This window comes from Spermophilus citellus (genome assembly GCF_964194105.1).
Source record: "Spermophilus citellus genome assembly, chromosome: 8".
Taxonomy (NCBI): Eukaryota; Metazoa; Chordata; class Mammalia; order Rodentia; family Sciuridae; genus Spermophilus; species Spermophilus citellus.
Genome location: NC_138189.1, coordinates 121,362,864 through 121,376,696, shown reverse-complemented (window position 1 = coordinate 121,376,696; position 13,833 = coordinate 121,362,864).

Sequence of the window (13,833 nt, the reverse complement as noted above, 5' to 3'; positions counted from 1 at the left end):
TGATAACTGGTCTTTTCCATCTCTTGGTGCATGTTCTGCATCAGCACAAGGAGACTGATCTCTCTTGGTGACAGTTATGCATACACTTGGCATTCTAAATTTCTCAAATCTTCTCTTTGTTAAATACACTGAGATCTCTCAGAGGTCTTCATTTTATTTTTTAAAAATGGCATTATTTTCAATTCTTTCTCCATTTGAGTGAATCACATTTGTCCATGTTCTTCCTGACAGGTGGTTCCCAGAGCAGAGGGGGGCCAGCTGGCCAGAGATCTGTCACCTCCATCCCCAAGTCACCTTGTTTCTATTAATGCCCATATTCTAAGAAGAAATTGTTGTTTTCTCCTAATTCTTGTGTATTTTCTTTTCACTTCCCAGAAATGATATTTTTCATTGGGTCCTTATAATCAGACAAAAATCCACCACTATATGATGAAAAAAAACCTTAGTGACAGCATGTGACAAAAGGGAATACAATTTTTTCCTAGGCAGTAGTTTCTGTGGTAGCCAATGGCGGGATTTGAGTTTCCAAAAAGTTACTTGACTTTTCTTTTAACATCATGTGCCGATATTGCTTTACGAATTATGCTGAGTACTTCAGGCTGGGTTGAAGTGATAAGTCGTTTTTATATACATCTATAGCTTAAGAGTTTACTACTAAATTCCTAGCTAGTTAGTTCTATACTTTTATGATAACTCATATTTATATAATATGAATTATTTAGATATGTTACAAAAATAATATGCTAGATTCATTGCCTTCTTATGAAGAGTTAATTATAATTTTAAAACTACTCAGCTATCCCAAGAGAATATTTTGAACAAGTTGGAAAATAGAATGCAATAGCATATCATACAAAGTGGAGGCTGACTTATGTGTCTGTTTCCTTTCTAAGGGGTTTTTAGAATATTATCTGCAAATAGTCTGAACTAAGGAGGCAGAAGAGGTCAATTCAAAGATATTCAAATCACTTTATAGACATTAAAAAACACCTTGCATTATCATTCTCAAAATTTCACAAGTGGACAAAATCTATTTGCACATAGTTGTACCCAGATTGCATTAAATTTTAATGTAGTTAAACTCTATTTGAATGTATGCCAAGATAGAAGCAATAAATGGCTTATTTTGAAAATTATCATTTTAATCTTTCTCATTATTGGACAGCCTCTAATGAAGAGAGAGTCTTCATGAAGGTTTCTGTTTGACTTGTTGAGCATTCATAAAATTGAAGACCTGAGCTTGACTTTTAGACCTTCTGCTGGCCCAAAGCAAATTAGATCTTCTTCAGGACTTTACTTGAAAGATATTGAGCCAATGTTTAGAAAAGTGATGATAGTATTTAAACCATAGAGCAGAAAATAGAGAAAATGATTTAAGAAACTATTTTTTTCTCATAAAGAGAAAGGGGCCAGAAGAAGTTAAAAAAGGAGGACCAGAAAGGATGGAAGTTGGCTTTAGGTGGTGCCAAATATCTCAGAAGAGTTCTACTCCAGAGCTCTTGGAATCTGCAACAAGACCAGCCATGAAATGGTTAAAATCTCAGCTAAATTGAAAAGGCATCCAAATAAAATAGAGACTTGTGCCCACCTGAAATCCAGAGAAAAGACACCCCTTACTTCTATGATTTGAACATGTCCCCCTAAAAGCTTGTGTGGGAAACCTAATCCCCAAAGCAACCCTGTTGGGAGGTAGGGCCTAATTGGAGGAGTTTAGATCACAAGGACTCCATCCTCATGAGTGGATTAATGTTGACTGCAAAGGGCTTGAGGTGGCAAGTTCTAATTCTTGGTTTCTTTTACCTCTCTTTGCCATTTTGTCATGGGATGACACAGAAAAGGAGGTCTTGATAGATGCCAACCCTCTGAGTTTGGATTTTCCCGTCTCTGATGATGTTGCATTTGATAATGTCCCCTTGACCTGAATTTGGAGATGTCCTGTCTCCATGAGCCATTATACATCATGCAGTGTGTGGTGTTATCTTATAAAACAACAAACTGGACTAAGACACTTTCTCAGTGTCTCATACCAGACACAGACAGCTTTAAAAGAGAAAAATAAATGTTCTTCAGCCTCACAACATTGCATACTTCCTAGGTGTGTACTGGGGGCCATTCTTGCTGTTGGCATGCCTAGGTAGCAGAGGGCAGATGTATGCTGCAGAGAGAGAATAAGTCCAATGTTAGGTTAATGGGACATTATCAAATAGGACATCATCAGAGATTTAGAAAGTCCTTGGATAAGAAGTCACAAATTCAGGTATTTACAAGAGTTAATTGTGTAGCATGGATGAGCTAATTGGCTTGTCTCTGCTTTCTCTTATTTGGAATCCAAAGACTACTATGTGAATGAATCAGATCATATGAAGTAGAGGCAAGTTCTCTAGCTGAGGTTCTTTAGATCAACCAGCTCATGTAGGCTCAAAAGCAAGGCCATCCTAAACCATCCAGCCTCAGCCTCAGCACCAACTGACCATGGAGATTAGACGCTGGCCCAGTTTAGAGCCATCTAACTCAGAGACTGGTGAGGCATAACAAATGATTATTACTTGAAAAAAAACTAGAACTCTTGAATATTATTTTCAAATTTCATAATTCAGAAAAAATTGATTTGCCTATCATTTTTATATAACACTATCTTGATGATATAAACATATATATATATATATATATATATATATATATATATATATATATATATAACATATAGGGAAAGGGGATTGATCTCTAGCCATTTTCTTTTTTATTTTATTTTGAGACAGGGTCTCACTAAGTTGACAAGGCTGGCCTGGAACTTGCATTCCTCTTGCTTCAGCCTCTTGAATCTCTGGGATTATAGGCATGCGCCATAACACCCGGTTAACACTAATGTTTAATATGGTTAAACTCTGTTCAAATTTTAGTCAAGATCAAAACAGTGACTAGTTAATTCTGAGAAATTATCACTTTAGTCTTTCACCATTATTGGGCAGTTTCAAACCTTGTTGTGTTATGAGATTTAATCATGTATTATGATACAAAGTATTTGTTGAAATTGGAAGGGCACTCTGAGCAACCTATTGATGAAAACTTATGTTTATCTCTGGTCTGCCATACAGCCCAGAATTGTGTATATATGTGTGTGTGTGTGTGTGTGTGTTTTATAGTGCTGAGGATTGAATCCAGGGTCTTGTGCATGCTAGGAATATATTCTACCACTGAGCTACATCCTCAGAATTTTATAACTTAAGAGATAAATTCCTAAAGGTGAAGCCATCTTAGCTTTTTCCTACTGTAAAAGGGCTAGAAAATGCTTCTGAGATTCTCTAATCTTCAGGGTGACAACTGACTAGTACTTTGAAGGCCAGCAAACGTACTTTCTTTGGCCTATACAATGCTAGCTTTAGACCTTTAAAATTTGAATTAGTTATGGTGCCAAAAGTTTGAAATCATATACTTCTGCTAAAAAAGTCTGCATTTCCAGATTGTCTTGAAAAATTTGGAAAATCTGGCAATATTGAGCCCAAATGCCAACAATTCACTGACGATGAGAATTGGCCTCCAGACTGAAGCTGAACACTGAAGCTGGATGCCCTTTACAGGGCTCTCTAAGACCCTCAGAACCCACTCTTCTGCAAGCACCCCTTGCTTCATTAATTCATATCTGCCATGTTGAGCTTATAATCTTTCCTGGGACAACATTGTGATGCTGATGATGTTGATAGAATTTAAATGCATTAAAGTACTTCAAAAACAGAAACGAGACTGTGAGGTTCTAGCTATATTGAGGGTTGCTATAGTTTGGATCTGGAATATCCTCCAAAGGCCCATGTGTTAGATGCACAGTTGCCAGCCTGTGGAGCTACTGTGAGGTGGGGGAGCCTTTAGGAGATAGAGCCTTGTGGGAGGCCTTAGGTCATTGGGGGAGTACTTATGTGTGTGTGTGTGTGTGTGTGTGTGTGTGTGTGTATTTTAATTTGTTCTAATTAGTTATACATGACAGTAGATGCATTTTGACACATCATACATAAATATAACTTCTCATTCTTTGGGTTGTACATGATGTAGAGTTACACAAGTTGTGTAATCATATATGCACATAGAGTAAAAATGTCTGATTCAGTCTTCTATCATTTCTACCCCCATGCCCTCCCTTCTCCCATCTGTCTAGTCCAAAATACCTCTATTCTCTTCCCCCATCCCACTTTTATTGTGAATCAGCATCTTTATATCAGAGAAAACATTTGGCCTTTCGTTCTTTGGGATAGGTTTATTTCACATAGCATAATATTCTCCAGGTCCATCCATTTACCAGCAAATGCCATAATTTCATTCTTGTGTGTGTGTGTGTGTGCGCTTGTGCATGTGTGTATCTCACAGTTTCTTTATCCATTTATCTGTTGAAGGGCACCTATGGTTGGTTCCATAGTTCAGGTATTGTGAATTGACCTGCTGTAAACATTGATATGGTTGTATCACTGTAGTATGCTGATTTTAAAAATCTTTTGGGTATAAACCTAGGAGTGGAATGACTGAGTCAAATGGTGGTTCTGTTCCAAGTTTTCTGAGGAATCTCCATTCTGCTTTCCATAATGGTTGCACCAATTTGCAGTCCACTAGCAATGTATGAGTGTACCTTTGCCCCCACATCCTTGCCAACATTTATTGTTGCTTGTATTCTTGATGATTGCTATTCTGACTGGAGGGAGATGGAATCTCAATGTAGTTTTGTGAGTGGAGTGCTCTTCAAGGGGATAGTAGACATCCAGCCCCCTTCTCTCAACTTCACCTCCTGGCCATGCCTCATCATGGGACCCTCAAACAATGAGGCCAATAGACCATGGACTGAAATCTCTAAAACTGTGAGTCAAAATTAACATTTTTTATTTATAAATTGACTATCTCAGATATTTGTTATAGCAACAGAAAGCTAACAGTGGTCAAGTTTTTATTTAAGGATAGACTTTAAAATTTCAATTGACATATATCATTTGTACTTACTATATTATAATCTAATACACATATACAATGTGTAATGATCAATCAGGGAAATCTGCAATTTCCATATACTCAAGTATTATCATTTCTGTATGTTATTAAACTTTAGACTTTTTATCCTCTAATTATTTTGAAATGTCTAATAAGTTATTGTAGACTATAGTTAGCCTATTGTAGTATAAACTAATTTCCCATCTCATTAGAAGTATTTTTGCACCTATTATCCAACCTTTTTCTATATCCTTTTCCTCTACCCTTCTGTTCTACACTTTTTTTTGCATCCAGGATGGAACCCAGGGGCACTAGATCACTGAGCCACAACCCCAGGCCTTTTTTGTATTTTATTTAAAGACAGAGTCTCACTGAGTTGCTTAGGGTCTTGCTAAGTTGCTGAGGCTGGCTTTGATCTTGTGATCCTCCTGCCTCAGCCTCCCGAGCTGCTGGGATTGCAGGTATGTGCCATGGTGCCTGGCTTTATTCCACTTTCTACTTCTGTGTGACTAATGTTTTTAGTTTCCATAAATGGGTGGGAACACATGTTTGCTTTTCTGTGTCTGGCTTATTTCACTAGCACAATGTCTTCCAGTTCCATACATGTTGTTGCACTGACAGGATTTCATTCTTTTTTTTTAATTAAAAAAATTTTCATGGTACTGGGGATTGATCCTAGGGATGCTCTTCCATTAAGCTACATCTGCAGACTTTTCTATTTTTAAATTTTGAGACAGGGACTTGCTGAGTTGCCCAGGCTGGCCTGGAACTTTCAATTCTCCTGCCTCAGGCTCCTGAGTTGCTGGGATTACAGGCATGTGCCACCATGACTGGCAGGATTTTATTCTTTTTAATGGTCTAATAATATTCCATTGTATACCATATTGAAAATATGCTTCTTAGTATTTTCGTCTACATCTACTCATTAGTCAAGTCCTATCTTATATCTGGAATTGTCAGCTTTTTCCAACTCTATTCTGTCACTACCTGAATTGAGCTCACCCTCATTTTTCCAATTTCTGAGCTGATCTTCATGTGTGTAGTGGCAATCATTGGACCTGTGCTCTTCAATCCCTTCTATGCCTTATGCTGTGGCTTAAATGTTGCTTCTGAAACTCATGTGGAAATTTAATTACCACTGAGATGGTATTGGGCAGTGGGACCTTTAAGAGGTAAGTAGGTCAGGGGGACTCTAGCCTCACAAATGAATAAACATTGCCATCATGGGTTAGTTATTACAGGAGTGGCTTTGTTATAAAAGTGAGCTCCCTTGCCATATAATGCTCACTGCTATGATGTCCTAGCTTCTAAAAGTATGAGGAATAATTTTTTTCTTTATTATAAATACTTTATTATTTCTTTATTATAAAATACTATTAAGGTATTATAAAGTAAAGGCTAGTGCATGGTATTCTGTTATAGCAGCAGAAAACAGATTAAGACACCTTATACAGCAGGAGATGAATCACTGCACATACCCACAGCTTTGTCATTACTTGAGAGCTGCAGTGAGACTACACCTATGTGGTGCTTGGTAATTATGATGTAATTTGTAGACATAATGGTATCTTTTTCATAAATGTTACTTGGAATCCAGATTCTAGATTCAGATCACAGTGGTTGCTAATGGTATTTTTGCAAGCTTAAATTGTAATTATGCTAATGGGTAAGGCTGTTGTGATTGGGGAATATAAAGATTGGTATATCCTAAAGCCTGGTGAAACCTTACTATGGATAGATATGATAACCTATAGGCATCAACCAGGAGCATTTCCAATGAAGAAATGAGAGACTTTCCCAACATCCCATGCCTAATATCCTTGGATATTCTTTGTGGAAAATGATTCTTTAAAGCTTATTAGAGTAATTTAGATAGTGTAAATTCTTCAGGGTTAGCAATTTTCAAACTGAGTTTTTTTTTTTTTTTGTGCACTAATTCTCTGCCCATCGAGTTCCTTTTCCACTATTAGTTAACAGAGTAATGGTTTAACCACCAAAATCTAATTATGACATCTCTCTACTTTATAAATTCCAATGTTAAAACATTATAATGATTAACACATATTAGATGCACAAATGAACAGGTCTTGCTGACATTTTCATACATGCATAAATTATAATTTGATTGTATCTTCCCGTCTTCCCACCCCTCATGTCCTCCCTATCCCCTTCTCCTGGTCCCCTTCCTCTTCCCTAGTCATCCCTCTACTACTTTCACTTTATCTTTTATTTTATTTTTTCCAAATTCTAGATGCTACCTACAAGAGAAAACATGTGATACTTGTCTTATTGTGTCTGGCTTAAGAAAAAAGAACTTTGATCTCAGGATACACTCTCTGCTCCTCAGCTCCTATGGATCAAGCTTCTTCTTTCCTAGTTTCTTCTTCCTCATACTTTTAAGATTCATCTCCATGAAATTGTTTTTAATTTCAGGAATGAGACTTGATCTTTTCAGCCTCACGTGCTTTGCTCATTTTGTTTCCCTTGCCTGAATTTGTAGTTCCTAACTGTGTCTACCTGGCTCATTCCTGTTGATCCTTCAGGTTTTATCTGATAAGTTGGTGTGTTTTCAGTGACCCCAAGTCACTGGGGATGGTTGGTGGTTCTTTTTTAGTTTTGCACAATACCTTGCAATTAATTTTTCATATGGATAATATACTATGTTGTATGATCTTTCTTACTTTTCTGTTTCTTCTACTTGACCATAGCTTTGTGTGAAGTTTGGTTTTAGTTTTATCTTTTAATGGGTGGTGATAGTCTTGAATAAATATTGGCTGGTGAATAAATAAATTAGTGTACAGAAGAAGCAGATAAGCAAAAATAACAAAACAAACCTGTTTTTCTAATGATGCTCTTTATCTTAGAGGTAGCAGCATGCTTATGTCATTAAAGACACCTTTAATAGGGCCATGATGAGATGAAGTAATTGGCTAGTGAATTTTTCATGACCCGTCTAATTCATATGAATTTCCTCTCTTTATTTCCTGCAACCTTTAAAATTCTAGTTTAAAAATTCAGCAATTGAAGGACTTTAATAGACAGTGTCTCCCAATCACTGTATTTCGATGTACATTAGCCACTTACCCTTTGTAAGCTTGGGGATTCTTAGGGCCTGCAAGTGATTATATTAACCCAAACCATAATCATTTCCTTTGGCATAAATAAAATCAAGCAGTTAGTAAGAGGCCAAAGGCCCCGGCAGCTGTTTCAGTACAATTTGGATGGATGCTGATGAAATTACGGAGTCACATTTTATTTGTTGGATGCTGTCCCAATTATGAGCTTAGTCACCTCAGAGAGTTCAGAGAGATCTGAAATGGAGGGAGGGGGAGGACACACAGTTCTAGGTAATTATTCCATGGCAGGATGGGCTTTCTTTTTCTCAGACCAACAAAGAGAACTGCATGAACCTCTGATCATATGATGCTACATGGATGAAAAAATTCACTAGTATTTCCCAAACATGGACTGTACATCTTGACAGAATTTTATACTGACACAGCTAGGGTGGGGTATGGGCAGAGATGGAGGTGGAGGATTGGCCAATATGATACATTAATTATTTCAGGACTGGAAACTGAATTGAAATGACCCAGATGGTTAGCTTATTGAAGTGGATCCAAATTTATGCCAAGAGTGGTTAGAATCTCTCTCTCTCTCTCTCTCTCTCTCTCTCTCTCTCTCTCTCTCTCTCTGTGTGTGTGCACGCACGTACATGCTTACACATGCTTATATGCATGCATGGTTGATTTTTGGTGAAAAAGGTTGGGGTTATAGGAATGAAAGTATGACAGACCAAGATGGACATACATAGGAAAAAAACCAAAAACCAAAAAAAACAACACAACATTGAGCCTTTTCCTGCCATGATCTGGCCTCAGGCACCTGCTTCCTCTCAATTGCACCAGTATTGAAAATCCCTCTCCTCTGGCCTTTCAAATAGACCATATTTCCTGAGACTGATAGCTCCTTTTGGACAAGGTGCTTGAGACAGAGCATGCAGAGCAAGCATGGGAGAGACATCAATGCTCCTGGCTTGTGCCAGGGCACTTGTCCAAACCTCCATCTCTGACAAAACCACATGTCGTGCTCCATGCTGACATGACTGCTGCAATCACCTTGTGCATGGACTTTGGTTTACCAACAGGAACTGGCATGACTGTTTAGACCAGTACCATAGCTACTCAGGCTTTAGTACAATCAGATTTTTTTTTCTTTTAATTAAAGTACTTAATACATATAAATCGATAGAACAGTGCCTGGAACATAGTGTATAGTAATTATGTGGTAGTTATTGTCATTATATTTTTATTATTCATTTAACATCTTGGCTGTAAGTCTTACTGTGCTTCCAATTTAAAGGTGTTTCTTTAATAAACATAAAGAGCCATAGGAGGAAGGGAAGGGAGACTGATTTGAGAGCAGCTTATGGCAACGATGCCACCTTGGATGATTGAAAATAAGCCTTAATATCCTTATCTGTAAAATAAAATTATGATGGTGCAGAGTATCCCTGAATGCTACTTTCTATAGGGGAAAAGATCCTTTATTGCATATCTACTATGTGTTATAACTCTGTGGGGGTATTTTGAAAATATTACCTCATCTAATCCCCATAATTCACATTTAAATTGGGCTTTTACAAAAGACCAAAATTCATAGTAGCCAAGAAATTTGTTTAGAACAGAAATCAGTTTCATTTATTGCGAAAATATATTGAGAGTGTAGGGTGGCAGGATTTTTACTTTTGTTTTGAGTTTGGACTTCCTGGCTCCTGCTTAGCTACATGAACTCCTGTTGATGAATTGCTCATAATGAAACTATATGTCTCCCAGGCTAGACATATATTATTATTTCCTCATAGCTATGCTAATAGGTCTATTATTATTATCCAAATCTCTGAAGGAGGCAACTGTAGTCCGAAATATCATCAAGATCAGTAAGTGTTAAAGCACAGATTTGAACTCATGTTTTTTCAACTCTCAAATCTACAGTCTCACTATTAAAATAGAGCTACCTCGTGAGACTGCCTTCCTATTAAGCCATCCTGGTTCCTATCCTTGAATGAGTCCAGATGCACTTGCTTGATCATAAATTCTATTGATACTATTCAAGAGCTAAGGGAACAAAAAGTGTCCTAGGGAAAAAGGTGCTTCAAAAAGCACAGCTTGCCATATGTGCGGAGCAGGAGAAACTTAAGTGAGAAGAAACCAAATTGCTGAGGGCTTTCAAAGACACAGAGGTATAAACAATCTCTAAATTAGAGGTGTGGTGTGGTATTGGCCACAGAGTGTGAGTGTGTGCATGTGAGTTGGGGAAGGAGGGAGATTTAAGCAATGTGAGCTTTTGTGTGACAAGAGGAAATAAAAGGCAGAGACTACTGTTCATCTGGGCTTGCTTTCTGATATTCTGGGCTGGAAATGAAGGTGGGCAGAGGGAATGAGAACAGTGGCATCCCATGGACCTCCTGCTGCCAAGTATATTATCTCCCGGCCTTGTGTTTGGGAAGAGATCACTTTGGAAAATATATTGGGAGTGGAGGGTCGCAGGATTTTTACTTTTGATTTGAGTTTGGACTTCCTGGCTCCTGCTCAGCTACATGGACTCCCGCTGATGAATCGCTCATAATGAAACTATATGTCTCCCGGGCTAGATGGCACATGGGAGCTCCGATTTAGCCTCTTTTCTTACTGTGTAACTTCAAGCAAGTTCTTCCACCTTACTGAACTCTGCAGATAAAAGTGATCTCCTAACTCCCAGGGATCCTGTGAAGAATGGCCAATAAACATGAATATAAGTGCGACATAAATGCTAAGTAAATGCCATTAATCCTCTCATGGTCAGTGGTGTGCCCATCCAGTCTGTTAAATCTCTCTCCAGTGACACAAACCCAGGGCCTCAGGATAGGTTGTTTTCGCAGAAACACAGTTTAAACCACAAAGCAGATCGTGTTAGGGAGTTTCTCTTCAAGAAAGGCAGACAAATGGAAAGAAATACGGGTGTGACGCCGTCATTAAGTCAATCTACGGGGGCCGTGGAATCTGGAGCATCCATTAAGCTGTGCTTCAGTGCCTTTCTGTTTGAAAGTCCCTTCTTCAGATTGCAGATCCTGAACTGGCCTTTATCTTTCTAAACAAAACTCGATTCTGCATATTTCCATAAGAAAAATTGTGCTGGAAGTGCAGAATAAAGAGAGTGGATGTTTTTGCCCAGTCTGCCTCTGTGCCTGATTCAAAAAGAATTGCTCAACTGTTGGCAGTGATCTGTGAAGCTGCTGGCTACCCTGGGTTCTTAAATGGTTTTGAAAGCTGTGGGAAATCATTGAAATCGGCAGCAGAAGGGAAGCAGCCCTGTTTGCTGCAGGGGAATTTGAGGTTCAAGTTACTGGCTCTTCTTCATACCAGTCACACCTCACAGTTGCTTTGGGCAAACAAGGCTCATACTTCTGAATTTTTAGGTTATGTGTGGATGGTGAAAAATACCTATTCTGGTGGGATGCTATTACATTAGTCTCCATACACAAATGGTGAACTCCTTTTCTCCTCCCTCCTTCCCTTTGTTCCTTCCTTCCACAGCCCCTGTATTTAGCTTTTAAAGGGGAGTTAAGTGTTTCAGTCACCTCTAAGACATGCAGTTAACTGTTTTAAAGTTAGGATGGGAAACAATGCTACTTTTCCTTTAAAGATGGGACTCCTTGATCAGATCTCCAGAGGTAGAACGTTGCTGCTTCTGGAAACTTCCTTGTCCTGGTTTCCATTATGCCACACTCTCCTGGTCTTTTGTCTACTCCTTTGGCTATTTCTTGCCAGTTTTTTTTTTTTTTTTTTCTGTCTCCTCTGTGGAACCTCTTCATTCATTTTAGACTAACTCTGTCTGTGCCTGGTCCTTGACACTCTTCTCATTTTGAATCTTCTCTCATTCGGTATTGGATGATCGTTAAATATTGATAACTCCTCACTTTTTAAGTTGATCCCTGACTCTGCCTTCATCTTTCAGATAATATGACTTCCTACTTGACTCCCCATGTGAATATTGAGGCAGACTTTTCAAATTCACACTTTCCAAACTGAACTTTTGAATTCTGTGCCCAAGCCTGCTGCTGTCACCCAGACTCTCCTGTCTTCATCCATCCAGTTGTTCAGCCCAAACTTAAGGGTTATCCTGATTACTATTTTTCCTTTATATTCTTCTTCCAACTCCTCCAAATATATTCGGAATCTCAATGCTTCCCACCATCTAAACTGCCACCAACATGGCTCAAGCCATGCTCAGCTCTCACTTAGATGATATCGCAAGCACTTTCTTTCTTTTTTTTTTTATTTTTTTATTTTAGGGGCAGGGTCTTGCTGAGTTGCTTAGGGCCTTGCTAAATTGCTGAAACTGGCTTTGAACTCATGATCCTCCTGCTTCAGCCTCCCAAACTGCTGGGATTACAGGCTTGCACCACCGGGCCTGGCTTGCAATAGCTTTCTGAATGACATCCTATCATCCATCTTAACTCCTGCAGTTATTCTCTGGATAGCACTAGGTAGAATTTATTATTTATGCTTATTACTAATTTGTTTCACGAAGAGAAGTATGTATTTCTGATCATACAGGTGTAATAATGAAACAAAGGACTTTAATCTTGCTCTCCATAGTCCTAAAAATAGTTAACTTTTAAGTGGTTTTAATTTCAACATTTAATTATTTGAACTGTACAGAGTTTATAAATCTCCTAATAATGTCTAATAATTATTCAACACTATGTGCTAGACATGATTCCAAGGGTTTTCCATAATTTAGACTCATTAATCTTAAAATAACTATAATGAAATACCTTTCATCACTATAATAAAATGCCTGAGATAATCAACTTATAAGGAGAAAAGATTTATTTTTGCTTGCTAATTTGGAGGTTTTGGCCCATGTGATAAATAGACCCTGTTGCTTTTGGGCCTATGGTGAGGCAGTACACCCATAGTGAGGGCAGGTTTCCATAGCCAGGGAGAAAAAGAGAGAGAGAGGGGAGGGGGCTGAGGTTCCCCAGTGCCCTTCAAAGCCATGCCTCTAATAACCTAAAACCTCCTATTAGGTCCCACCCCTTAGAGCTTCTACCACCTCCAAATGGCACCATCCTGAGAATCAAGTCTCTAACACATGGGCCTTTGAGAGATAGTCAACATCCAAACCATAGCAATATTCCAGTCCTTAATTTTTGAATATAAGAAAACAGAGGCACAGACCTTTGTGACCTGTCCAAAGGTCATCTAGCTGATAGATGACTGAGGCAGGATTCAGTCCAGGCTCTGAATTTGCGCTAGTATACTGACCCTCTTATTGAACTGTGTTAGACTGACCCTCTCTAGAAGCCATAGATTTGTTCCAACAGTCTGTTGAGCCCGTGTCTGGGGGCTATTTATTTTTCTCTTTGGACTTTGGTTATTTTATCTGCTAAATGAATTTACCGTGAAAACAAAAATTGCCCATTCTTTTGTCACTTGTATTTCAGGTACAGCTAAGACGAGAATTGTAATAGCTTTTAGATTTCTTCTATAAACATGTTATTTGGGGCCCACCTTTTTGAGTTTGAGGGGATATTTATCCCAGGGGCAGGCTAAAAATGAACTCCCAAATTGCCTCAAATATTGTCTATTTGGAACATTTCCCCAAAAGGCTTTGCCCTGAGAGTTGCTATGTGAAACAGCAAATTCAATCATGTCCCAAAGGGGCTGCTGGCGGTTTAAAAAATGGTTGGCCTCTCTCTCTCTGCACTTGCGCTGTGCTTCATAGATTTATTTAGTCCGGGAAAACTTCAAAAAGGATTGGTGATTTAAACTGAGTCTGGAAAGAACTGAAAGAAGTTTGAATATTGAAAAGAGGAGGTTT